This window comes from Sylvia atricapilla, chromosome 1, assembly GCF_009819655.1.
Source record: "Sylvia atricapilla isolate bSylAtr1 chromosome 1, bSylAtr1.pri, whole genome shotgun sequence".
Lineage (NCBI taxonomy): Eukaryota > Metazoa > Chordata > Aves > Passeriformes > Sylviidae > Sylvia > Sylvia atricapilla.
The window spans coordinates 111062733-111089372 of NC_089140.1; the positions used below are offsets into that span (position 1 = coordinate 111062733).

A 26640-nucleotide genomic window follows, 5' to 3' on the forward strand; every position below is an offset into this window, starting at 1 on the left:
AAAACTTAGTCAAGAACTATAACTTTCATGTTTTTACCTATGGTTTTGCATGTGGTGAGTAGAGGCTGTAGTGGTTAAGTTGCTGTTTGTATAGTTCAAGAATGTGGATCCACTTCCAAGATCTTGTACCTGTTTATCCCAAGGTCACATGCACATCCTTATTAATTTATTGCCGCTAAATACCCGTGCATAAACAACTGCATGTATACAAAGTGGGTAGAAATATAAAGCTACTAACTTAGTAGTACTTTATATTGATGGTACTGGTGGGAAAAACTTCATAAGAATGAAGGGAAAAAAAGGTTAAGGATCAGAAAAGCAAACTCTCGGAAGAAAATCTCCAAACTTTCAACATTTTCCCCATCTTTCCTACCCTTCGTCCTCCTTGCCCCAATCCAAACACAAAGACCTTTTTATCTCTGACCTTTGTTTCTTTTTTGTTCTGCAATTTTTCAAGCATTAGAGAGAGACAATTTACCAGCAGATTATGAGGCCTTGTGGAAATCCATTTTTCTTTAGTGTACAGTAGTTGCTAAACATATATAACTTTCAAATCCTCTCTGGGAAGTAAGTGACAGGGAGACATTTGGCTAACCCAAACAACACATTTCACTGTAAGTGCTGTTCTACCAAAAGGCCTTTAGACTGAATAGCTAAATGTCCCTTCATTTAGGGATATTGAGGGAGCCAGGATCAGGGGATGTTGGGAAGCTTGTTGTCTTACAGTCAATGTAAATATTTGTAGATGTTCTAAAGGGAGTCTGAACCCTGCAAAACTTCTGGCTCCTGAATGAACCATAAGGATTTCTCACTTAGTTTAGTGTTCAACTAAAATAGAGACAGCAAGGAGTCGTAGGCCTGGTCTGCCGTGCAAAGCTCCACTGAACAGTGATTTTCAATAGAGCTAATTAAACAAAAGCACATCAGTTGCATGCATGCACTTACATCAAAGGACACAGAGATTTTATAGGTTTAATTTAACTTTAAATCAGCTTAAATGTGTCTATTTCATGGGCTAGCACTGAGTGGAGCAAATCAATTTCAAATTCAATTAAAGTGGTGTTCTTTGCCAATGTAAGGAGGTCTTATAGGCCTTTCTGTTTCCCTTTATTGATCTCAATGGTATTCTATGAACATGCGAAAACCCCCTTTTTTTTCCCAGAACTTACTTGAAAAACTACTGAATTCAGTCATCTGCACGTGATTAACATTTTTTCATACATATGTACTATTCTGTTACATAGTGAGATCCATATTGGCATGTAATTTTTGGATAAGCTTTTGCATAGTTTGTTTTCACTAAATGTCTTGTTGAAAAGAAAATTGGTGGGCCTGTGACAAGTATGTAGAAATTTTTTTTATTACTTTTAAGGCAAGGAATAAAAGAATTTGCTTTTAAATGTAAGCAGTTTCCTGTGATATTGTAAGTTTGTTCACAATGGGGTAACCTTACAAGAGATAGATAGTAAGAAAGCTAATATAAGTAAATAACCTGTATTTATAATGCAGTAGCAACTACAGGTCATCATAGCAGTGTGGCTTGTTCAATACTAGAATGAATATTCCTTTTTCCTAGCAAAATTAAAGGCATTAAAAAAAGAAAGAACTTTCTAGTCTCAAAAAATGCATGAATAGTAGAGACTAGAACAGAATAACTCTAATACTTGCCAATGTTCAAAACACAGGTAAGTAATTTTAACATCCTCTGACTTGAGATGTTCCCCTTAGCTAATGAGCCCATCCTCTTAATTGCTCAAACTTCTGACCATACTCAGACAAAAAAACCACCACAAGTATTAAGCAACCCCCAAAACATCCTCCTGAGAACTATTTATACAAGACGCAGTGGTCAGTCAGGGCAGTAAAACAGTGGTTTACAAGAAGCCCAAATAAAACCTTGGGCTGTCCTGAGCAGGATGGCCTGTGGCGAGTCAATGGGTAAACATTCTCAGTGCAGAAAGAAAAAAAAAGGGGAGAAACAGCCTGAAACAGATGAAGGCAAGACTGTGAATAAATCCAAGCAAGCAGTGTTGCCTATGTTCCCATGCACCTTAATCCTTGTCATGTGTGTGAATTAGGATTATGCTTCTCTCCCACCCACGTTTAAGTCCTTTCAATAATTTGAAACTTACATAAAATATGGAATAAATCTATTTGAAGAAAAGTTCTCTTGTACTGCAGGTTGTCTAAGGAAACCTCCATGTTATCATTAGATCTGTTATGGTTAGATCCTTAACAATTTATTTCAGTGGGAAAACTTCCATTGGATTTAATAGCAAGAGGGTCTGAACTACATTTTCATGAATCATTTCAAGACAGTTTGCCATTCAGGGATATTGGCTTCTTACCAAATGACTTTTTTAGTTAGATCATAAGGCAGATTGTCTTTGTTTTACGTTATATCCAGTCCCATGGATGTGGTCTTGAAAGAAACCTGAAACTTGGATATCATAACTTTGGTGAAATAGCCGTAATACTTTTAACACATTATGCTACTATAGTGAATTATGTTTTGGGAGAAAATGTTTTCACATGTCCTATAAAAGAAAAATTTACACTGGATCTATTTCTATAGTGTGGCTACAGCTCTGTGTCTCTCTTTGAGGTAAATTTATTAAAGGAAGACAGACCTCCTTGATAAAATCCAAATGTAAGTACCCTGCATTATTCCATAAAAAGGCATTTTTAGCATGGTAAATGAAATGTCCTTGCTTGAAATTGCATTTCAAAAAACCAAGTGTTTGCATCAACACAAGCATGCAGCAGCAGTGGCACTCACCAGCTGAGCAAAGTGCCCTTTGGGAGGCAATTTGGGCAAGCTCATGTTTGTCAATGTTAGCTAGTTTTGGACACTGTTTTGCACCATAATCTTGTATCCAATGTGTTCAGTCTAGAGGCTGAACAACCAGATGGTAAAATACCTGGTGGGGTGGTTTGCCTTAGAGGGTGCTGATTAATGGGCCATGCACAGCCTGGAGGAGCACTGCAGGGTCTATCACTAGAACTGGCCTGTTTAACATTTCCATAAATGACTTGGAGGAGAGAGTGGAGTGTGCCTTCAACAGAATTGCAGATGTTGACACACTGGAATGGTCAGGGCTGGACCACTCATGATGTGAGGCTGCACAACTGGGGTTTGTTCATTCTGGTGGCTTTGGAGGCCCCTGACAGTGTGTCCCCTCCTCCTCACCCCATAATTACTGTAGATCACTGAGGACATGAAGCCATAGTCTCCACAATGGGGTATGGTGGACAAGGAAAAATGGCACAAGTTAAAATGAGATGTTCATATTGGATTTGAGGAAATACCTTCGCACCATGAGAACAGTGGGGTAGTGGCACAGGCTGCCCGAGGTGGTTGCACAACCTTCATCCTTTGGAAGTCTTTAAGACCTGACAGGAGAAATGCCCAAGCACATTGTTTGAGCTCATGGCTGAGTTCACCTTCAGCAGGAGGCTGGTCCACAGAACTGCTGAGATCCCTTCTGACTTGAACAATCCTTGACTCTTATGATCCTACAGGTGCAACTACAGTTTGGCTTGGTGTTTGCCTGAGAAGCAATATATTGGTAAAGACTTTCTTCAGCCAATTATTTTAAAAGATGCCTTGGCCTTGTAGCAGTCTTTCATAAAACAACTCTTTTGTCTCCTTGTTTTCTACACCCCCAAAGCAAAGTTATTCTTTACACTGACAGACAGAACACTTTATGAAAAAAATGTCATTAATGATGAGCAGTGAATCAAGCACAGTTCTTAATGTGTTCTTGCCCCTGCAAAAGCTCACTGATGATAATGCAAGGTGTACAGTGGATGTAAGCAAAACACACACTTCATAATCCCAGACAAAACCAAGATCACAGAAGTATATAATGAGATATCCATCACATTTTTATAAGTGGCTGATTTGACAAAACATAAGGATATTTCATAGGTTTCTGCAATAATGTGGAATATTTGCTTTCCATGCAACAGAGAGAAACTGTGAAGTTGTGAAGACTGCAAATCTACACCCTGCTAAGAAATACACTCTAGAAATTGCTGGAATGAAACAGTATTCACATTACTCTTATTTAAAAACCATTTGGATTTGTACATGGTTCATGTGATTCAGGAAGTAGCTATTATCATTAATCATGTTTTCACATTGTGTTCACTATGTTAGGTCTAACATATTTCAAGACAAAGTGTAAGGCAGGCAAATAGAGATTTTTATCTGGCCTATGGAAATGGAAAAGAGGCAGAGGATGAACAGAAATCTACTCATTTAGGAACAATGAAATTCCTTTGGTGGAATGTTTTACACAACAAGCAGCCACAGTGGCACAGTTCTGACAGCAGCTTGTCAGCAGCTATGGTTCCCCTTGAGTTTCGCCACTAGTATTTCATTAACTGGTAGCACTCAGTGGGGTTAAGAATGAAAAAACACCATCTCTTGGGGATTGAAAAATTTTTTTCCATAGTTGATACTAAATTCTGTACCCAGCCACTTTGATTTGCAAGGTAAATTACTGCTCATTTTAACTCAGAAAAATAATGCAGTTCAGAGAGGTTCATATTTTTCCATAAATTGGTGCTCTTGGTCCCTTGAAATGTAGCTCTGTAATAAGATGATGTTCCAAATTTTCATTGCCTGCAGTCTGTTTCATATAACTGGGTACGGGTATGACGTGTTTTGATGCACATAAGACTATTCTTTTTTGGGATTCATTTAAATCCATCCCAGTTTAGAAGAAGAAACTTGTCTCAGCTTTGTAGGTGCCATGTATGAAGTGCATTGTCTTCTCAGCTCATTTACTCTTAGGCAGGTGGTCATATAACAAACTATCAGAATAACTGGCTTGAACAAACAACCTCATGTCTGTCAGGAGGGAGGACAATAATTAATAACATATGGAAAGAGTTACTTTTACCACAGGGATGAAAGGTACCATGGTAAAACAGGATGTGGGCAAATGTATGCTCCAGTTGTCTCTGTCTGTGGTTTCTGTCAGCCTGTGTCTGACCAGGAGGTTCTGGCTTATGATGTGTCCAGATGATAGTCAGAATAATTAATGTGTGGGTTTTTTTGTTGTTTTTTTTTTTTTTTACCTCCTTAAATAGAAACTAAAAAACAAGCTTGTAACTAAAGCTTGTAACTAATAAACCAGTTCATTGATTTCATCTGTAAGATTCTGGTCTACTATAATTCCATAGAAATGACTTTTAAATTTTGCAGAAAATACCTTTACTTTCCATTTTACCCAACTGTCAGAAATAGTGGGTATATGTTTTTCAATTTTGTATGCTCATATTTCCTGAAACTTTGCCTAGAACCTGAAAATTGTTCAAAAATACTGGAAGGATCTGTACATGATTTGTGAGCTATCTTTGAAAGGGCAATTTTTCTAGCTCCTACCACTGCAAAAGCCCAACCCTATTGCAATGATAATCGTAAGCCTGAATTTCTCCAAAGCGCTTAACTTCAATCTATTTGATATAATCCAGAATTCCAGAGGATTTCAGCTCAGATTAAAAATCTTTTTTTATCATGAAAAGTCATGCAAATTGATAAACGGGTCTTACGACATCCTATCTAGGATGACCAAGTCATACATATGGTAGAGTTTATCACGTATCTCACACAAGGCAAGGCAATGCTTGATAAGCACTTTTATTGGGTAATTACTTTTTTTTTTTTTTTTACATTTGCAAATAAAGCAGATTGATTTCCATCTTGAAGTAATTTACTAACACATTATAAACTCGTCAAATGCTAACGTGGTGCAGCATGCCATTTCCTGTTTACTAAGTAATCCTTTGGCTGTCTGCTTTGTGTCTTTCAGGTTGAACCTGGAGTTGTTCTCAGCCAGGGACGTCATGGAGCCTGGCGTCAGAGCCCTCCACCTGAAGGAAAACATTGCCTCCTTGGCTTGACTTCTTGCAAATACAGGCCACAGCCGATTCCCAGTGGTTTACAGGCCCAAGCCAGAACATGCAGAGGTGTTCCAGGGAACTATTAAAAGGTAAAGATACTATCAAATTGATATCATGCAATGTTTCTGGCCATTTATCAGATTTTTCTTTTCTTTAAGCATCTGTTTGTGAAGATTATTTGAGATGTATATAAAACTTGTCTTACTTCCTTCAGCATGAAAAGCAGGTGTCCTTTGAAGAAGGTCCTTTCTACCACAAGGTCATCTATTGCATCAGGAACTTATGGAAACAGCAACTATGAAATGATCTTATGGGAACAGGAGAAAAAGGGAAAAATGCCCTTCAGAGCCTTAAAGGTTCACTGAAACAGTAATTTAAAAGGATTTGAATCCAGTTACTCATGACATTTCCCATGCCAATTCAAAGCTGGCTTGCTCTTTCTTCACTTTTTTTTTTTTTTCTTCATTTTATTAGTGTATGCTTTTACAGGAAATGAGTTAACATAAATCATATTACAGACAAGATAAGCAACAAAGTCACTGGAAGTAACATGCTAGGGTAAACAAGAATCAAGACTAAAGGAATCCTTGCCATATGGGGCACTCTCAAAAGGCACATAAAATCTCCTGATAAATGAAGTATTTGTGGTACTGTATTTCATATGACTGCAAGAATGAATTCATCCTTCCTTTTAAGAAGGGATATTAAGACTGTCCTTTGAGTGGGGGGTCATGAGCGGGAGAGGCAGTGACTTAATTTCCACCTTGAGTATCCTAGAGGAAAGGAGAAGATACATATGCATGTCTACTGCATTGGAGTACAGCAAAACCCTCCGAATTCTGCTTCCAACAACACTAAAACTGGACACGTAATAAAAACACATGGCCAATTTTGTTTTGTAATACTAAAAGTTTTCATAATTTTCATGGTTCCTTTTGTCCTGAATGGCTGCAGTATTCTACATCTTCTCTTGTACAGAGTTCCTTTTTTTTATCTACTTCTGTTTTATTGCTTTAACTGGATGGCACTTGGAGCTACCTGTGAGCAAACAAGGATAAAAGTATTTTTTCTGTCATTGTGGATGGTGGAACAAACTATATGTGCATCACTGGTGGAGATTTGATTAGGACTTCTCCACTTGCCTACTTTATAACAAATTTTCAAGGATGAACTACCAACAGCTGAGTGAATATTTAATAAAAATTGTGAACTTGCTTCAGTGACAAGTAAAACAGTTTGTATAAACCTTTTAGGATGACAAATATCTGCTTGCAGTGAGAATCGTACAGTGGGAATTGTTTGGGTTTCAGTGGCCTGCAGGAGTAATGACATCAATAAGCGCAGTATTGTATACTTGTGTATGATACATATATTTGTTTCCTCACAGTGATGTTACCATAAACATAATTAATACAAAATGTGCTAAGGCCCTAAACCCTAACTTTCTGAGTGATAGTCTCCAGTCCGAAGACATTAATAGAGCATAAACTAGTGTGCTTTTTTAGTTCTCAGCTGTTCACAGCAATAAAACTAGAAAGCACACTAGCAACAGCTACAGTGAAGTTCCTTTGAAATTCACTTTACAGGCCCAGGCCGCTGAGGTATATGCAGAGTTCATGTAAATACTGTCGTGCTTTATAATGCAGAGCAAATTTGTGTTGGAGGAAGCAAAAAGGGGGAAAGGAAGGCTCCAAAGAGAGGTGCCTCTAGAGAAAAGCTGACGCTTCATGAAAACTCTAGTAGGCTTGTGGTTTTCTCAATCCTCTGAGCCCCTTCATGAGACATTCTGTTGAAGCCTTTTTAAAGGGTTGAAGGAAGAAGTATTTCCCTGTCACTTTTAGCATTGATGAGCTGTTGTTATACTGCTTTGAATAAAATCAAGATAATATAATAAATGGTTGACAAAGAAGAATCAAATAGCTTTTTTGGCTAGTTGGTGCCTCACTCTGGTGAAACACATACAGAGAGGTTGTCTGGGAGCAAGAATTGTGTTCTGGGGTGCTCTGATAACACCCCTTCTTGCCCCAGTGTTTTCACAGTAGCTTGAGGACTTTCATGATGAGTGCCTTGTCCCCAACAGGGACCACAGGTGACTTTGCTGTTCTGCTGTTCTCATCAACACTGGGAAGGGAATGCTCTGCAGTCATCCTCTGAAACAAATCTGCAGTAATGTGATGTGTCATGGAATTTGTATTCATGACCAGAAGCAGTTAGGGTTTAGGTTTTCCATCTTACTCATAAAATTACAGCTCTTGCAGCACGTAACTCTTAAGATGAAGATGACAAATGCTGTGAACTCCTCAAAGAAGAAGGGTGCTGCTCAACCTCTTACCCTATGAGACCCAAGGAAATCCCATATGGCCCTGATGTGACTGCAGCAGGAAAATGATTAGTACATTAGTACATCTCGAACATCGATAATGTTAAAGTGGAAGATATGTGGCTTGCCTGACATATCTTAAAAATGTGGCTTGGGAAAGATGTAAAAAATCATTGCCATGATGCTTTTGTTGAGAGTTGCCTTGGATGTAATTATTGATTTGCAAATGAGGTTCTTGGGTTTTTTCCCCCTCTGGATCAAAAATGTTGATATTAAGTTAAAAATAATGGAGTAACAAGCTAATGAAGGGAAAGAAACAATCAATCTGCTAATCTTGCATGAAGGCAGTGGCAGCTCATAATTTTTAATAAAGTTTCTCATTTAAATGTGGGTTTTTTTCCCATTTTTTTCTCATGAAATAAACATAGATGAAACACTGTAAATTTGGTCCAAATGTAAAAGTTTTTCAATACCTGGCCACACTTGGAAACTGTAGCAATGAGAGTTGCTGTACACAGATGAATTGCTGTTATGTTTCATAACACATATGAACGATTCTGACCCTTTGAAGAGAAAAGGTCAGTGCCAGTTCCTACAAAAGCAAGGATGGTGGCCAAGCAATGTTGGCTGGAGTTTGCATGGGGCCTACAAATGCACCTTAACTGTTGGCCTGTAGCAAACACATAGATATTCCTTCCAATTTTAATAAGGAAAAACACAGACGTGCCTCCCCCTCTCCCCCAGATCTTCCAGATCTGCCTAGTGGGGCTAGATTTTTCTCCTACTCCTTGTGATCTGGATGGTTACCCACTGGGGATCAAGATGAGATCACCAAACACGTTCTTCCATGGGTGACCTAAATCTGAAGCTGTTATCTTCCCCAGCTGAGCAAGCAGTAGAAAATAAAAACAAAAGCAACTACTAAAGAAAACTTCTTGGCTTTAAAATTGTTAAAGAGGAAGCAAACTGTAGCTGAGAAGCAATTTTCCAAAACAAAGATCTCCTTAGAGTAATACATTTGACACTTTGCCACAATCAGAGCTCTGCATGCCTGGGAAACCCTTGCAGAGTTCAGTTTGAGGAACATGTGGCTGGTGAACTTGATGCATTGATGGGGATGATCAACTTACTGTGTGCAGTGCAGAGGGTTGAGGGACTGGCTGGCCCCCTTCATTTCTCCCACAGTAGTGATGATACTTGCACATCAGAACAAAACAGGCTATTCTTTCGCACTGCAGCTGAAATGCCTCCCTTGTTGCCCCCCAGTGACTGTAGCTGAGCTGAGCTGTTATGAATGTGTTAGCCCTGAGTCCACTGAGAGCTGTAACTGTCATGCCCTCAATGACATGCCCTCCTGGCTAGGTGGAATTCATTCTTCACAGTGACCTGAGGATAGGACCACTGCCTTCCTTCCCAGGCCGTTTCTGCCAGAGAAACAGCATGAGGCCGTAAATGCATATTGAGGAGTTTTTGGGAGGTCCCTTGGCTCTCTTTTGTCTTGGCTGCTCTAAACTGTGGCTCCAGATCCTCCTCCAGTGGGAAAAGATAAGAATTATGCTTCTGCCTAATTTCTGTGAGACCCAATCTGAAAAAAGAGCTATTTTTTCATTTCCACATATGTTACAATGTACTGGTGCAGGGCCATTGTGGGGCAATGAAGTGGTTCTTCAACATGATGAAGAGATTAGACATATCATCACTTGTGTGTTGCTACTCCATCTTCTTTGCCAGAGGTTACTTCATAATGTAAAACACAGTAAAACCAGAAGACATGGAGGATTTCAGGAGAAAAGCTGTAGGCAATGAATTTCTTTTCCTTGTCTGTAGACACATCTGGGATACAACATGGACAGTGATGATACTCCATGGTCAGCAGCAACACCTTTGCTGCCATGCTTTGCATCCTCTGATTGCTTCCCTCTACAGGCATGTGCAATGGATGACAATGTGCTCTCTACCTAGGTGCTTTTTTTTGTGGAATGCTATTTATTCCTTGTTTTATGTAAGTTTCCTGCATATTTGTGACTGATGAATACCATGTTCCTCCTAGGGACTGTTCTGGTGTTGGTGGCCTTTTTCGCCTTTGCCTTCACTTTTGCCAAGGAAAATTAAGGAGCAGCTTTTCTGTACTGTGGTTAAATCCTCCTGGTGTCCATTGAAGCAAAGCAGGTGCATGCTGATGTCTTGTTAGACCAGGATCTGTCCCTTCTATGTCCTTTGAGGAAAAATGGTGAAGAGAGTCAAAAACTGGAATGCTGCCCAGCAATCTTAATTTCTGCCTTGAACACAGCTGTGAGACAATTTTCCTGGAGAAACTACTAGGCTGACAAATACCACTGAGTAGCCTGTTTGGGAATTTTACCATAACAAACAAGCCATTTTGTTCACGCCTGAGGCTCTCAGATCTGTACCATACATACCTCTCCTGTCAGGCTGAGGGTTGGATTCCCTGTGTTTGTCTCTGTATCCCTACCTACACAGCTGTTAGCCATTACTCTGCATTCTGTTTGTCTATCTTTTAGCTGAAGGAAAACTTTTTTTTTTGCTTGATTTAATTTGACTGGGATAAAGAAATTATGCAGAAACCACGATATCTCTGATGGTAAGCAGACTGTACAGAATGTAACTGTCTAAGCAGAAATGGGTAAAACTTGGTTTTATGCTACTTCTGTAGAGGATGTGATATTTTTGGCATTGTGTCTGCATTTTGTGTGTATTTTCTTCACCTAGGAAACTCCATCTCTTCCCACCCATCAAGTTTACTGAAACTTCAGCATTTGTGGTCGAATGAAATAAGATACTTTGAAGCCAAAAAGAAAATTAAATAAAATATTGAAGGTAAAGTTAAAAAACCTTGTATTTTATCATGTTTGTTCAAACTGTTCTATCACAGCTGGATGCCCCATCTCTGAAAGCATTTAAGGCCAGGCTGGATGGGTCTTTGACCAGCTTGGTCTATGGGAGATGTCCATGCCTATGCAGGGTTGGAACTAGATTATCTTTAAGGTCCCTTGCAATCCAAACCATTCTATGGTTTTATGATTGTACGTTGTGAATATGCTATGCTAGAGTATATTGACTATGTGATTGCCTTACTCGAGTTTGTTAGATACAAATGAAGTGTTCACAGTATCTAATTTTCAGGACAAAGTTGGGAATCTAAGATCCTTTCAAAAGGTAAAACATAACCAAAAGCTGTGGTCTTCATGTAGCTAAAATGTTACCAGAGGTTGGACTTGCAGAAATGCCTGCTGACTGAAAACATGGCTTCCCATCGAAAGACATTTCAAAAAAAATCTTATACCCTGGAAAACAGATTCAATCCATTTTAAAATAAAACCTAATTACCTCTGAAGGTCTTGCTCTGAAAGGTGAGTTAAAGCCTGCTGCTCTGTGCAATCACACAAATGTGTTTTGTGAGCTTTCCTTAAAAATGTCCAGCTGGCCTGAGCCAAGCTGCACAGGCCTGCAGAGCACAGCACTGCCGCTGGGATGCTCCCAGAGAGCCCGGCGGGACTCCAGCGCTCTTGTAGATCTGGATGTGGAAACTGACTGCAGTGGGGCTGGGAGCGCTGGCAAGAACGCTGAGAGTTACATCTTTCCCCTTCAGAAACCCAAGGGAGATATTAAACATCCGCTTGATCAGCAGCAAATTCCCTGCTCCAATTCTAGCTCAAAGGATGTCATGTCTAATGGAGCTGAACTGCCAGAAAGCTGCACCTGAGTGAGGAGGATTTCTGCCTCAGGTTAGTCCCCGGTCCAGATCCAGAAGAACTGCCAGAGGAGGGAGCCAAACTTCATTTCTGTTGGCAATATTTATTTTGCTGCTGTTCTCTGCTGCACTCCTGCACTTTCTGCTTCCTTTTGTGGTAGGAGGAAGCCAGGTACAGAACAGTGTGTGCTCATGAACTACTTCTACTCAATGGTCCTGCTTTAGATTCCCTGCTTGTGAGGCGGTATGGGAAGGGAGATACTCTGCTCTCCTCAATCAGAAGACATAGTAGAGCAGCTGTTCCCAGTAACAATAATGACACTATTGCTGAGACAAACATTTTCACAATGATGCATGGGAACGCTAAATCCAAACCACATTGTTTAGCTAATGCATGCTTTCACTCTGCTAAAGGGGAATGTCACATAACTGAAAGTAAATTGAAGAGATCAGAGTTTAGAAAATATGACAAAGTTGAAAACTTAAAGCTGTAATACACAGTAACATCCTTTAGCAGTGAAATCAATGATCCAAAGTGGTGTGTGTATGTGTATTTTATGGCAGTTTATTAGGTATGACTCCCCTCTGGCCTGTCCAGTGAACAGACACTGTTGTGAGTCAGGAATGCTTTCTGCCAAGCACTTCAGTGAAACTGAGTATAGTATATAGATCTCCTTTCCCACAGAATATATCAGGCATTGCAACATATCACAGATATGTCAGACTGTAGGTATGGTTTCTGGCATTTTTCTTTAATCTGCACTCCCAGCTGGGACTAATGAAACACTGCTCTCGAGGCGTGTGCATGCACATGCTTTCAGAGAGTCCTCACACACTGTTTTAATAAGGTAATACTTTTATTTTCCTTAGCAAGGGGAGAAGTACTTGCCTTCAGTAGTGATGTGGTGCAACAGCTTAGAGAAAGGAAAGTTAAAGATGAATGGAGACCTGAAACATTTAATTTATAAATTAATTACTGAGCTAGTGATATCTACCTTAATATTGTGACAGTCTTGCTGGCACTTTCAAAATAACTGATACAGGTCTGAAAGATTGTTGGAGAGCCTTTTCCTTCTGGCACTGCTGTGGAGAGATTGCTAAGTTTAGATCAAAAGAATGCAAAGTTACTCAATCAAACACAGAAGTCTGCTAAGTTCATGCAATAAATGGAGATAAAAAAGGGGTTTTGTATCTTACCAGAGGATAATGGCCAACTTCCCCCCTTTCTTTTCTGTGCCTTTGCTGTAAGTTCTGGGCAATGGTGATTCTACCTGGTCTGATCAAAGCTAGAAACACCTTTGGCAGTGGTTTGAAGGCTTCATCTGAACTCAGCAAGCAAAGAAGGAAAAAGGGGAGGGGAAGCACATTAAGGACTTGAAAACTATTTTTAGGTGTGCAGACTAGGGAGCTGACAGCAGTATCTGATGGCAATACTGAAGTGCCTTTGTGATTACTTGGTTTTCATGTTAGAGGGTAGAGTCTGTCAGCACATTGATTGTTTTTACTGTCCATCCTCCTGCTTTTGAAGAGCTGCTCTAGTTAATTTCAATTATACACTATACAGTAATCTTGCCTATTTAAATAAATGGAATTCAGTACTTTCAACAAAAGCCCTGGACATTATGATCCTCCCATGCATTGTCAGGGTCCTGGGACACTGTAGCTCATGAATAACACAGATGGAGGAAGGTTTATAGAGTCTGTGGTAGTGGTTTTATTTCATATCCGAAGTGCGAAAAGTTTCTTCCAAAGAACAACATTATATGATACTTTTAAAATAAGTAGGCCTGTTTGGCCTTACAAATAATAGTGCAGGTGCTGTAGGACTTTGTGATGGAGCCCTTTGCAGGGAAAGCTGGAGTGTTGCAGAGGCTGTGTGCTAACCCAAAAAGCCAAATTAAAAACGTATGCAGCCACACTGCAGCATGTGGGTGGCTTTTAGGCAAGTGCAGAGTGTTGTTAAATGTCGAAATCAAATATAGGCATGGGGAAAACTGGTGTGTGAATGGAAAGACTGATCACATACTTGTTCTGCCATTTAAATGTGTAGTAGGCTCCTCTGAAGTTGAAAGTCTGCCTAGTAGCAAGCCAGCTTGTAGGGAAATACAAATGTGATTTTAAGTCTTCATACATTTCTAAAATCCAGCCTTTCTACAGGTCTGTAAAATAAAGTTTGCTTTTACAATCGATTAACAGCTGCCTTTGCATTTTCATGTTGAGATGGAGGACTTGCTGTCTGCTCTTTCATCCTGATGATGTTGCCTATAAAACCTGACAACTGGCAACTTAAGTAATGAGTATTAACTTCAAAACCTAGCTCTGACATTGAAGAAATCTTTGTATTGTAGATTTGAAAACTGAGGTACAGAGATTAAATATTTGCTCAGTGTCCTTTGAAAAGCTGTAACATAGACAGAATTTGATCTTTGCTCTGGAAAACCTCAGCCTAGTACTTGATAGTGACCTTTTTATCATCTTTTAGGTAAAATGCCAAAAATTCATGCAACGCTCCCTCTTCATTTGAAGAGCAAAATACTAAGTAAACAGTAATGATTCAGTCTGCCTAACCTGAAACAACCCTGTAGCCCTGAGATTTTATTGTGTAAGATGAAGACTTGGTTGATTTAAAATGATTCCTGATATGTGATGACCTAGTCCTTTTCTACTGTCTAGCTCAGTATATGCACAATACTAATTTTTACAAGTTTAAAAAAGCACAACACTATTTGAAGTCAGGCAAATGATTGCACTGAATATTGGCCAAACAACAGAAAAAATCAGCTAAAAAAAAAAAAAAAAAAAAAAAAAAACCAAAAAAAAAAAAACCACCAAAAAACCCCAGGTAATTTTGGTGGATCAACGCAGGAGAAATAAGCCCAAAGCTTTCTAAAGTAAACAAGAAGTGATGCTTCATGTTCGTTACTCCTCCCCCCTCCCTTTGTTTCTTTGTGTAGCTATTTTATCCATTCAGTTTAGGAGAATCCTGCCCTGAATGCTTTTGCCAGTTGCATCATCTTTTAATGTTCCTTCTGTTCATTTGCAGCTACTTTGGAGCTGCAGCTCCTTTTATGTCACTCACTCAATATTTAGAATTTGTAGTTTCCTCAGATAATCGGCCCTCTTGACAAGAAGAGTGACACAATCAGCTGTCAGATACTTTTCATTCCTGACTTCCATGCCAAAACTGACATGTGGATATTGGGATAAAAATGTGTTATCTTAATTAGGTGTATCTTCATGATACATGCTTTTTAACAGATAGAGCATATGAAACTACTGCAATGCCTTGCCAGGGTATCTTTGAAATGAGATTCCTCACTTAAGAGTTTTCTTCCTTGTTAAATAAATAGAGTAAACGAACAATTGCAGAGTCCAAGTCTGAATCCTAGCACTTCCTGTTAAACCTCACAAAATAGTGCAAGAAACATGTTTGGTCTGCTTTCTGAGACTTGATGATGTGATAGAAAGGATGTTGTATGTAACATCAAAGAATGATGTTGTTATACCTCTGAAGCCTGACTTCTGGAAGTCCAAGTGAAATAATGTATGCTCATTTTTCTCCAGAATATGGCAGTTTTTAATAGGCTTGGATTCTTATCAGAAACGTTCCAACGATTTCCTTCATTGTGTTTGTGTGTGCTTTTTTCCAACTATCCAAATTTCTCTCACACTTTTCAAAGTTTTGTTAAGTGACTCCCTGCTGGGTTTAGTTAAGAGCGGTGCCGAGCAAATTGCAAGCTGCCAAAACCAGCCAACAAACCACTGGTGATGAGCAAATGTTTCTGCTCTTTCAGCTCATGGTGAACGTTACTGTTTTCTTAATTCCAGCATCATGTTCAAGTGGAAAATGGTGCAGTCTGGGCTACAGACAGACCTGAACAGTGTTTTGGACCTTAGCATACAGAGTCTGGCTGAGGATCAGGGTGGATCATAACTTTCACACTTGCCGTCTATATATGTTAGGATTAAAGTCTTGGGAGTATTCCTGGTCTGGAGATCATTCTTGAAGTAGACTTCTTGGAGCTGTCCGTGATGATCTCGGAGCAGAATTTAGATCTGTGTATTTATGGCTCTTAGAATGATTACAGACTTTTTTGTGAAAGACTGTAGAATGTGAACCTTTAGAGAGTCCTGCAGAACAAAGTGTGTAATGCAAAAATGGTAATTCATAGGGAATGACAGAATTAGTTTCTTCTTTATACCCTCTGCAGCAGTGAACATATTCTGAATATATTGTATTTTTCTCCACTTCCTCCTCCAAGTGTAGTCTGAGGGGAATAGGTCTTGCCTGATGTAGCATGCCTTTTTAGTGTGTTCTCATCACTATCCTCAAAACCAAGTCCATTAGTAGTCTATGCTACATGTCTATATGCTGGCATGCATGTGGTAGGAGGGTTAGGAAAGATCAGTGACTTTCCCAGGAAAGGGAGATGTGAGCCCACGACAAAGTGTTTCCTCAGCCATTAGCTCTGCTGTAGTGTTGCACTCACCTTAGTAATCTGAAAGAGATTTTATTAAAACCTAAGCCATTCAGATATTAAATTGAGACAAATAAAGTTTCAATAGTTAGGAAGAATACCCAATTCCTTCTTTGTCCTGTGAATGGGATGTGCTTTGAAGGAGGGGGCAGGTGACAGACTACTAGTATTTCTTGTTGTGCCACTAACTTCCTTCAGAACTGATGTTTTTTCCACAAGTTACACTCATACAGACATACTTATTTATAAAAATTCCTTTGAGAACCTTAGATGAGAGGCCAAAGCCACTGACAAAATGCAGATTTCAAGATGACACAGTGAAACAACTGACAATTTCAGGAGAAAGAAGTCTTCTCTCCAATGTGGGAGGTGGAGGTCACAGAATAGTTTTCTTCAAATGTGTGTTTCAGATCTGTACAAAAATGCAGAGGTAGATTCTCACAGAATATCTTGCTTTAAGTGCTATTTCATAATAAAGGACTTGAACCTAGTTCTTCCATATCCAGTCCCTAGGATTTTTTGGATCAGGTAGGCATGTTTTCTTACAATCATAGAGTCACAGAATCATTAAAATTGCTGAAGACCTCAGTGTAAGTCCTCTGGTGTGGAGTGCTAATAACACCTTGAAGCAGCCTAATCTTTCCTAGGAGACATATATGTTAAAACTAACAAATCCCTATAACATACTTGTGTTTGAATAAAACATTATTTTTGGACACACAAATACTGAGTTGAAAATTCCCATCTTATACTTGGTGTTCCAGTCACAAAAGCCACTTGGTATGTTCTCATTCTTTCTGATGCCCTAATGAAGATTAGGTGTCTGCTCTCCTCTCAGTTCATCGAGCACATAATTTAGCAGTGTGTTGCACAACTTTGCACTACTGTATTAACTCCTAGCTCCTAGTTGTAATCTCAGAATGTAATCATGATGATAAGTATGCTACAAACCAAAAAGATTTGTGGTGGTCCCCAAGGTGTCTCTTACCAAAATGTAAGTTAAAAGTTGAGAAGTGAATAGTATGAATGGAGTGTGTGTTTGTGTGAGTGTAGCACACAAATACTAAGATAAAAATGATAATTTTAAGTATATTGCTTGTCAAGGCTTTATCGGTGTAATGCAAAAGAAAGAAAGAAAGAAAGAAAGAAAGAAAGAAAGAAAGAAAGAAAGAAATGAAGGAAGGAAGGAAGGAAGGAAGGTAGAACTCTGAAGGTTTGAAATGACATTATAATTTATTAAAATATCCATTTTAACATTACTAAGTCAGCAATGATATTAGACGTCTTAATGAACTCTAGCCTGCAGTACTGTGAGCAAATATCCCAGCTGGTGGATGGGGTCCGCCGCTTGGGACTCAGAGAGCCACAGACACCCCAAAGGATGTCTTGCTAGAAACAGCTCCTTGGGGGGTCAGGGCGCTCCTCAGCTGGCAGAGGGGCTTCTCAGCAGCGGGCAGAGCAGTGATTTTTCAGCTCAGTGATTTCAGCTTTCAGTGATTTCAGCTCTGTGCTCTCAGCTCATGCCCTTGTGAGTTAGCCCCTCTTTTAGCCGGCCGTAGTGAGAGAAAGAGAAATCTCGTATGGAATTTCCGCAGGTGGTACTTTATTGTAATGGTACCAACAAAAAGAATCCAGGGACGAAGAACCTCTCCTGACCAGAGGAAACTCAGAGGTTTTTATAGGACACCAGGGTGGGAGGAAAAGGGTACAGAACCAATCAATTGTAACAGATCTACATAAAATCCCGAGGGGGCTTATAAGTCTCCGGACAGGTGTCCATAGCTAGAAGGTTTGTCTTTGTCTTAGGGGCTCTGAGTAAAGTTGCGAAATTCTTCCTTAACTCCTCAACTTAACTCCCTCCAGAGCAGAGCAGCTGGGGCTCTGCCCACCCCCACAAGCAAAAGTTTCACTGATGATTTAAAATAGGACATAATCTTTTGGCCAATCTTGTTTTAATGTAGTTGTCACTTAAGAAGGTTGAGGAAAGCAACAACAGTCTACCTACTCATATCTAGATAATTGCATTTACTTATTAGAGATATTGTCTTGGGTGCAAACCAGACAGTTCATGAGCTGGCCCTGCCAAGGACAAGGTCAAGGAGAGGTCAAGAAGAACATGTAGGATAGGTGATGTTTTTTAATCTAATATGCCAAACCTAAATCAGAAAATATTTGTGTGATGCTGCAGTTGCTGATGGATGTTTAGGAAAGTCAAATGTGTGGTCAGCCCCACCAATACTTTAGAATAAGAGAATATCTCAAGTTGGAAGGGACCCATAAGGATTATCAAGGCCAATTCCCTGTTCCTCACAGGACTATCTAAAACTGAACAAAATGGCTAAGTGCATCTTCCAGATGCTCTCGAACTGTGCCATAAGCACTTCCCTTGGGAATCTGTTCCAGTGACCAGCCACCTTCTCAGGGAAGAATCTTTTCCTAACTCTCCTGATGCAGCTTCATTCCACTTCCTTGTGTCCTACTGCTAGTCCTCAGAGAGCAGATGAGCACTTCCTGCTCCACTGCTGTCTTTGGGGATGTTGCAGACTATGATGAGTCCATCCCCCAGCCTTCTTTTCTCCAAGCTGAACAAAACAAGCAGCCTCAGCCACTGCCCTATGTCTCGCCCTTGAGGCCTTTTACCATATTGGTTGTCCTCCCTGGACACACTGTAATAGTTTGATGTTCTTCTTATATCAAGTACCCAAACCCACACACAGTACTCGTGGTGTCATCATATCTCTGATGCTGAAACACCATGCACTTGCTGTTTAAAATTTGCCCATTATAGTGAATATAGTCATCTGCTCTAACTTTGGGTTAAGCCTGTGCATGCTGCTGGAGAATAAGTACATCTGCGAACTGGAGAAAAATGATGAACCCTTCTCCCCATCTCATCCACACTCCTATGAGAAGGTAACCTCTTTCCTTTCAATTCTTTCCTTGTTTAATATGCATATTTGGGTGATTTAGGATGAGTACTCCATGAATGAAGACATTATGCATTATATCTAGCTGAGATAAAGAAGTGATCAGGTGTGATTTCAATTTAAGGATGACCAGAGAACTTAAAGGGGCAGATCTCATAAACTATAATGCCAGGCAGTGTGGAAGTTGTGCAAGACTGCTGGTAAAGAATTTCTTTGCTCAGATTGGCCATTCGAGTCTTCTCTTTCTCAACCTCTCTATGGATAGCAGAATTGTTATAATATTTAATTCATTATGGGATAGCACCTCTCTGAACAATGAGTGTTTATAAAAGCCTTCAAACTTGAAAAGCATGTAGCTTTTCCCCTTGATAAAAGCAAGCTCTTCCCCTTGATAGATGACCAAAGGATTTTTAGGAACAGTAAACATTAAGTGTAGCGGAAGAAAATTGTGAGTTACTAAGGCAAGACTAGCAATGTAGTTTTAGGAATTTATACAGGCCCAATTGGAAAGTCACTATGTGTCACTTGGTCTGCACATGGGAATGTGGCTGGCAAAATAATGCTAAGAAGGAGCAGGGCAATTATGTATGATGAGGTGCCAGTACACAAATAGGTATTCCTATGGAAAAAGGCTGAAGCTCAGCTGATGGCACATACCAGTTTTGCTGCATTTTTCTGCACTATGCTGTCATGTAATTACCGCTTATTGTGTGAATTTTAACAGCAGGAAAAACATCATCCCTAAGCCAATACAACTGACATTGTCTTAACAGCAATACAGTTACAGTAAAGGAAAATAAAAATCTGTAACTAAAGAGGGCTCTAATTTCAATTGCTAATTTAAGTCTTACTGGCAAAAGAATTCATAATGTTTGGACAACTTCTGCTGGTGTTGCTCTGCTAGAAGTCTTTTTGTTAGGAGTCAAACTGAGAATCTTTTGAACCTTGGGTTCTAATGTGCTGCACAGAAGGAAAGAGAAATGAGTTCTTGACTTATCCAGATAACGGTGGAGAAGCTGCCCAGTCTGTCGCGCCCAACCATGCTGCTGAATCGCTCCACTACAGATCTCTGGTATCAGCAACTCTTCATCAATCTGGTAAGACTGAAGCCAACTCTAAAAACAAACATTTCTTTCACGAACAATGTGTTTGTTATATTTTCTCATTTGTTTATGATGGCTGTGTCAGCCGCACTGATTTACATAAACACTGCCAATCCTGGGACGTTACATTCTCAACAAAAGTAGCTGAGTACAAACAGCATTCCGAAGTTTTAATTCATATAGTATAAACATAACAGATGTTGATAAAATGAGCCAAAAAGAAAATACAACAAAGGAGACCATTTCAAGGGGGTTTTTGATTAAAATACATTCCAGATTGACAAAATGATACAATGTTAATGGAATAGATCATTTAAATGTCATTATTTGGCTCTTATAGTCCTATAAAGCAAATATAAAGCAACGCTTTTGAGATTTAGACTCCATTACAGTACAGTGCCTATACATCAACTTATAAATAAAACTATATTTCTTTTCCCTTTCCTTTTTTTTTTAATCCCTGCTATGACATCGCCACATTTATTTCCTAAATACTGTACTAAAATACTGCGTCCAAAAGCAATAATAAGTTTGGTATACAGAGTAAGGCCTAAAATAAATATATTATAAACAAAATAAAAGCAGTTTCTGCCTCAGTGAATTTCCAGCCATTGAAACTGAGATGGGGACACTGAGAAATCCAGGTCAGAGGCCTAATTCAGTTGGGTTTTCTTTAAAAAGATATAAAATCTGCTCCTGTTTTTCATGTGTAAACATGATGAGACTTCATTTGAGATCCATCTGGTCTAAATCCCTTGCTTTGAGAATAGCTAGAATGAGAGAAAATTTACAAAACCCACAATGCTCCTAATATGCATGATCTAGTTTAGTTTTAAAGTTTCCTTTTAATAGATGGGGAAACTGAGGTGAAGAGAGGACACATGGCTTTCCAAAGTTCAAGAGGAGGTCATACATGCAAGTAGAAGCCTATGGAACTCAATTCAACCTATGGAACTCAATTATGTTTCATATTGATATGATCCCTGAAGCAACAAGGTTTAGTATCCCTTTCAACAACTTGTTATTACCACTCATGAAAGCTCTGTTTCTGATATCCACATAAATATCCATTGATATCCACCTAAGAATTTTCTGAGTGCAATGATTTCCTGCGGCAGTGATTTCCACACCAAAATTTCATGTGGTATAGAAAGAGGAAACCTCTTTAATTTTGTTTTCCTCTTTATGTCCTTGAATGCCTTGTCTTTTCTGTAAATGAGAGAGGGAGAAGAGATGTGCCCTTCTATTCTGTCCATTTATTTATGCTGTTTTATCATGTCTTTGTTTCAATTTTCCTCTGCCTGGGGAAGCATACAGTTGGGAAGCACAATACACCTTCTTTGTGAACTGGCCAAGTCACAGGAATAATACTGTGGAATTATGGGAAAAATAAAGTCTGAGTGAACAACTACATGCTCTATAAAGACCAGCTTGTTTGACAATAAAATGATCTTTAGCTCTGTTCCTATCATGAAACCACTAAAGCCCCCACAGTTTTCAGTCACCAGAGTTTAGCACTGGTAGGCCCTCTTCTCACACCCATGTGATTACTTCTCTTCCTTGCAGCCTGTTTCCATGTGAATTCATTTTTATAACCATGTACTACAAAATATTACAGAATGTCATAAATGGTTGTGTAATGAGATAGCAGCAATAGAAAAATTTAAAACTTAATAAACATTGGAGTCACTATTTTCAAATAAAATCTTAGACCAGAAAATGGACCTCAACTTCGCTTTTCCAGTCTGTGAAATTTGAGTACATTCCAGTAATAGTATTTTTTTTTAGATTGAACCTTATGGTTTACCAAAAAATAAAGTGGTTATTTTATTATGGTATTTCCTGATGTTTTAGGTATAATTGAGGATATGGAGTAGGGAGAGAATCTATGTTCTTATTGGATCCTGTAGAACCTGTGGAACCCAGTGTTTAGGGTGATCAGCAGGATCAAACACTCGATGCCTTTCCTACTGGAGGAGAGGCTCAGGTTCCTGAGCCATCACCACAGAGCTCTGATGCCAGTGAGCAGCCCTTGCATTCAAGGCCATGCATGCCTTCTTAGGCTTTGTTACTTGTTTTGGAACACATGTTCTTCTTCAGGAAAACATAATCAGCACTTTTCCACTTGATTTCTTCCAGAGAAAACATGCTTAAAAGATGCAGTATCTTGACATGAGAGATTGTAGCCCCAGAGCTGTGTCTCTTCAGCTGCTTGGTGACTGCAAAATTCATTAATTTAAATGCTTGTGAGACAACATGAGAATTCATGTGCTTATGGAAGACATATAAAACAAGACGTGAAAGACAGATGCCAAGAATGCTTTTGTCATGGGGTGTCTATGCCTCTTGAAAAATATCATAACCATCAGCAGCAGCTATGTTGGCAAAGCCTTTCAGTGAAGACGAAACCTTCGGTCTCCGAGTATCTGCCTATTAAGAAGGAAAACATTTTAGACTTCCTCCTATGATTTTGATGTTTTATTTTGTTCTGTTAAATACCAGCGGGATTCCCACACATTTGGACACTAAAACCAAACATGTATGAAGGAATCCACCACTATTGATGTTATAATGAATACCGAGGAAAACTAGTAATAATTTATTGGTTATAAAAACTTGCCAAAATTCCTGAAAGTGAATTTCTGGTATTTGAATCATGCAGCTCTGACTCCCCTATAAATCAAAGACTTGTTGGATGGTCTCTAGTTTTCCCTTTGGGAATTTATCTTTATTATTAATAATGTTGTTTCTGTAGCACCACAGAGAATGAACAGCACTTTAGCACAATGCGCACAACTGAAGAGTCCAGTCAATACATATAATTGGCACCCCAGAAATGCTCTAAGTCACGTGAGACAGGCTCTTTAAATGGTCATTTAAAATATGTCATATGCACGATGAGAAATCCTCTGCAAATCACCAAATTAAGAGATATGGACATGGATGTTTATTTAGATCTCATTACAGTTTGTAATCTTTTGCTGATTACTATGCTAGCAGGGTCACTGTCACTCCTGAGCCATGCCTCACTTACCTGGAAAATGCCAAATTCTCCTTGAAGGACTTAGGGTTTGTGTGATAGCAGAACCATCTAGAAACCCCTGGTGATTTCCTCTTAAGGCAGTGAGGCTCTCTTCTCTTGATAACCAAACCCACCCTTGGGAACATGGTGTGACCCTTGGGGATGGTGCTGTGCAGGGCCGGGAGCTGGACTTGATCCTTGTGGTTCCCTTCCAACTGAGCTTATTTTGTGTGACTCTGGGATTCTGAGAAATCTTGCCATGAATTTGCATTTTTGGTTCAAAGCCCATTGCTGATTTCATTTTCTTTGATTTATTGAGTACACAGAGTATCACCTTTCTAAGACCTGAGTAATGTAATTTTTTTTGTTTACCATGTCTGTGGCTAAATGACTCAGTACAAAATGTAGTTGGGGTATAGTTTGCTGAGTATGAGAACTTGAGACAGCCCGGATAACCGTAACTTCTTACACAACTTTGAACTGGTCACTTAAATACTTGGCATATCATTTACTCTGCCTTTAAATTTGGAATAGTGATTAGAATCCCCCATAGATACTGGGAAGAGTATATGTGCAAAAGATATTATAGGAATATAAGCTATTTATAAGAATATTTAGGGCTGTCCAGTTGTAAAAATCATAGCGGGGTTGCCTTTTTTTCCCCCTTTTTTGTGCAAGTGTAAATTCTAAGCAAAAGTTCACACAGTTTACATGGAACCATGGAACTTCTCATAACTGTGTTGTGAGCTGCTTTGGGCATGTTATGCTGCATTTTTCCATACATTATTATGTATCTAGTTTCATTGCTAGATGAGGGTTTCTTTGATTGGTAGTGTTTTTTTTTTTTTGTTTTTGTTTTTTTTTTCCTTCAGTGTTTTGGTAATATCTATGTGTTTGTGAAGACAAAGGAGAATTCTTCCCAGGACTGAAAGGAGTGGCTCCTTTATATTCTGTATTCTAGTGACAAACACAACACAAATGATAATAGCCTAATACCTACAGGAAAGTGAAAACAGATTAAATCGGTAGAAAATTTTTCATTATTATGTCATTCTCGTGTTCTTTATATAGAACAGGTCTCTGAGGAATCACAGTAAGAAGCAGTCATATCATTTGACTTTTAGGCACAAGATGCTTTTTCCTTTTTGTCTACTTTAGTGTATGGTAAATGTTCTGCTATTTTTAATGTATTTTAAATTAAAGGCTAGATAGAGCAAAGATGCTAGTTTATCAATTTTCACAATTTTTTAACCCAAACTTCAGTGACAAAGGGCTTCATAACAAAATTCAAGTCTTTGGCATTATTTTTGGCTTTTACTACATATCTGTATCTGTATCTGTCATCTTGCTCTCCATTATGACGATGTTTTCCTAAAAATTCTTTCCCTATTAAACTGAAATGTGTCTTAAAGCACAGGTAGACTGAACTTTAGATCTAGGATTGAAGTACAGTTGTGCAAAATTCCCAGTTCAATTAGGAAAATTGCCTTTACATTAGAAACACTAAACCATCTATGCATTACATATCCCTATGAGTGAACATAAACTGTTTTGAGAAGTTTTTTCTAGCATGCAGCTTTAGTATATGGTTTTACAGGTATCCTGAAATGTCCATTATGTAACATTGGTAATGTTTTCCCTGTCTTGTGATACTTACATATTTTAGAGTTAATTGCCCAGTGTTTTTAAACTGCCTGGTTTATCACACTGGAGAACCTTTCATTGCATCACAATTGGTTCCTTCTTAATTTTTTTAAATGGGATTATGTCTTTAATCACATTTATTTGCTGACTATGAACAGAAAAACCTAAAGGAGGGAAGACAGATGAAGAAGTTCTTTGTATCTACTTTATATAAAAATGATGACTTTAAGGATTCAGGGACCAACATTGCTAAATGTACTGGTAACATGATATGGTCTGTCATACCTCAAAGCTCAGATAGCCTTGAGCCAAAAATCTAAATGCTAGTGGAAATGTAGCTGCGCCCTGCAAGAGTAGTGCCTGGAAAATCACTGATGAGGAAATGCTGCAAAATATTACAGTTGTCTCTGCTGCCCCATTTTACATAGCTTCAGCTAACAGAGCTGTCAGTGTACCTCTGGTGATCATGAAATCACTTAATGAAATGAAGTGTAACCAGCTCTCTACTAAAATAGTGCTTAATTAAGTGTGACCATCAAGTGATGGGAACCATAGTAGTATACAAGGGAATGCTTGTTCATTCCTGAAAGGCCTATTAAAGTAAGAGGAAATATGTGATCAACACAGTTGTCTGAATGTCTAACATGGTGTGGCATGGGAATGCCAGCATCAGAGTTCAAACACACGAGGAGTTACAAACCAGAATTATTTACACTATGTGATTGTAATCAATGCTTAGATGCTTCCGAGGAGCCAAGCAATGAAATGGTTCACTAACTTGCAGTATCTCATTAAACTGGTAAATTTTGCTTGGCTGAGATCACAGATCATAGACTCAACATTGTGCCACTAAGGCTATTCCTTACTCCCTGACAGCAGATAAATGGGGAGGAATTACCAGCTTCTGTGTATTTTATTTTGAAGGGTAACAAAAAGGTATTTGTATTTTTGTGCAGTTTATATTTGCAAAGACCTCTGCAGATGTGAAGTACCACAGCTTCTGGTGTGATGTTGCTATAATTGCCCCTCTTATCTATTCTAGAGCTGAGACATGGGATATGAAGTAGCCACTGAGAAAAGCCTACTGGGAAAGTGAGTCTGTGGCAGAGCTAAAACAGCTTCAGACTCCTGACTTCTTTTCTTCTCTTTCTTGCAAAGTGAACCCAAAAGCTTACACTAAGAGAAGGCATGGCAAGCTGTGTGACTCCTATGTCCTCTCCCATTTTGGCAGTTTTGCCACACAGAAGTGTTTCTAGTGTCATAGGGCTGTCCCTGGTACACAGAGCAAAGCCACCCATACAACAGGGAAGACTGTAAGGACTGTCTCTGTGGAGCAGGCACTGTAGTCCTGTATAAGTTCTCTCTCTCATTGAGAATACATCCTGAAAGTCTCCCTAAGACATGCTAAGGATGGGAGGCATCCTAAGCAAAGGATGGGACCACTGCTGAGTCACTGCATTGCACATGCAAAAGGTATGGCTTTATGTGAAAGCATGAGATGTGAAAAAAAAAAATAAACAA

The 26640-nt window shown here is 39.1% G+C and overlaps 1 pseudogene; it reads left to right on the top strand.

Annotated features, from left to right (window-relative positions):
• Positions 1-26640, top strand: part of LOC136358791 (chloride channel protein B-like) — an 87441-nt pseudogene that overhangs the window by 55326 nt on the left and 5475 nt on the right.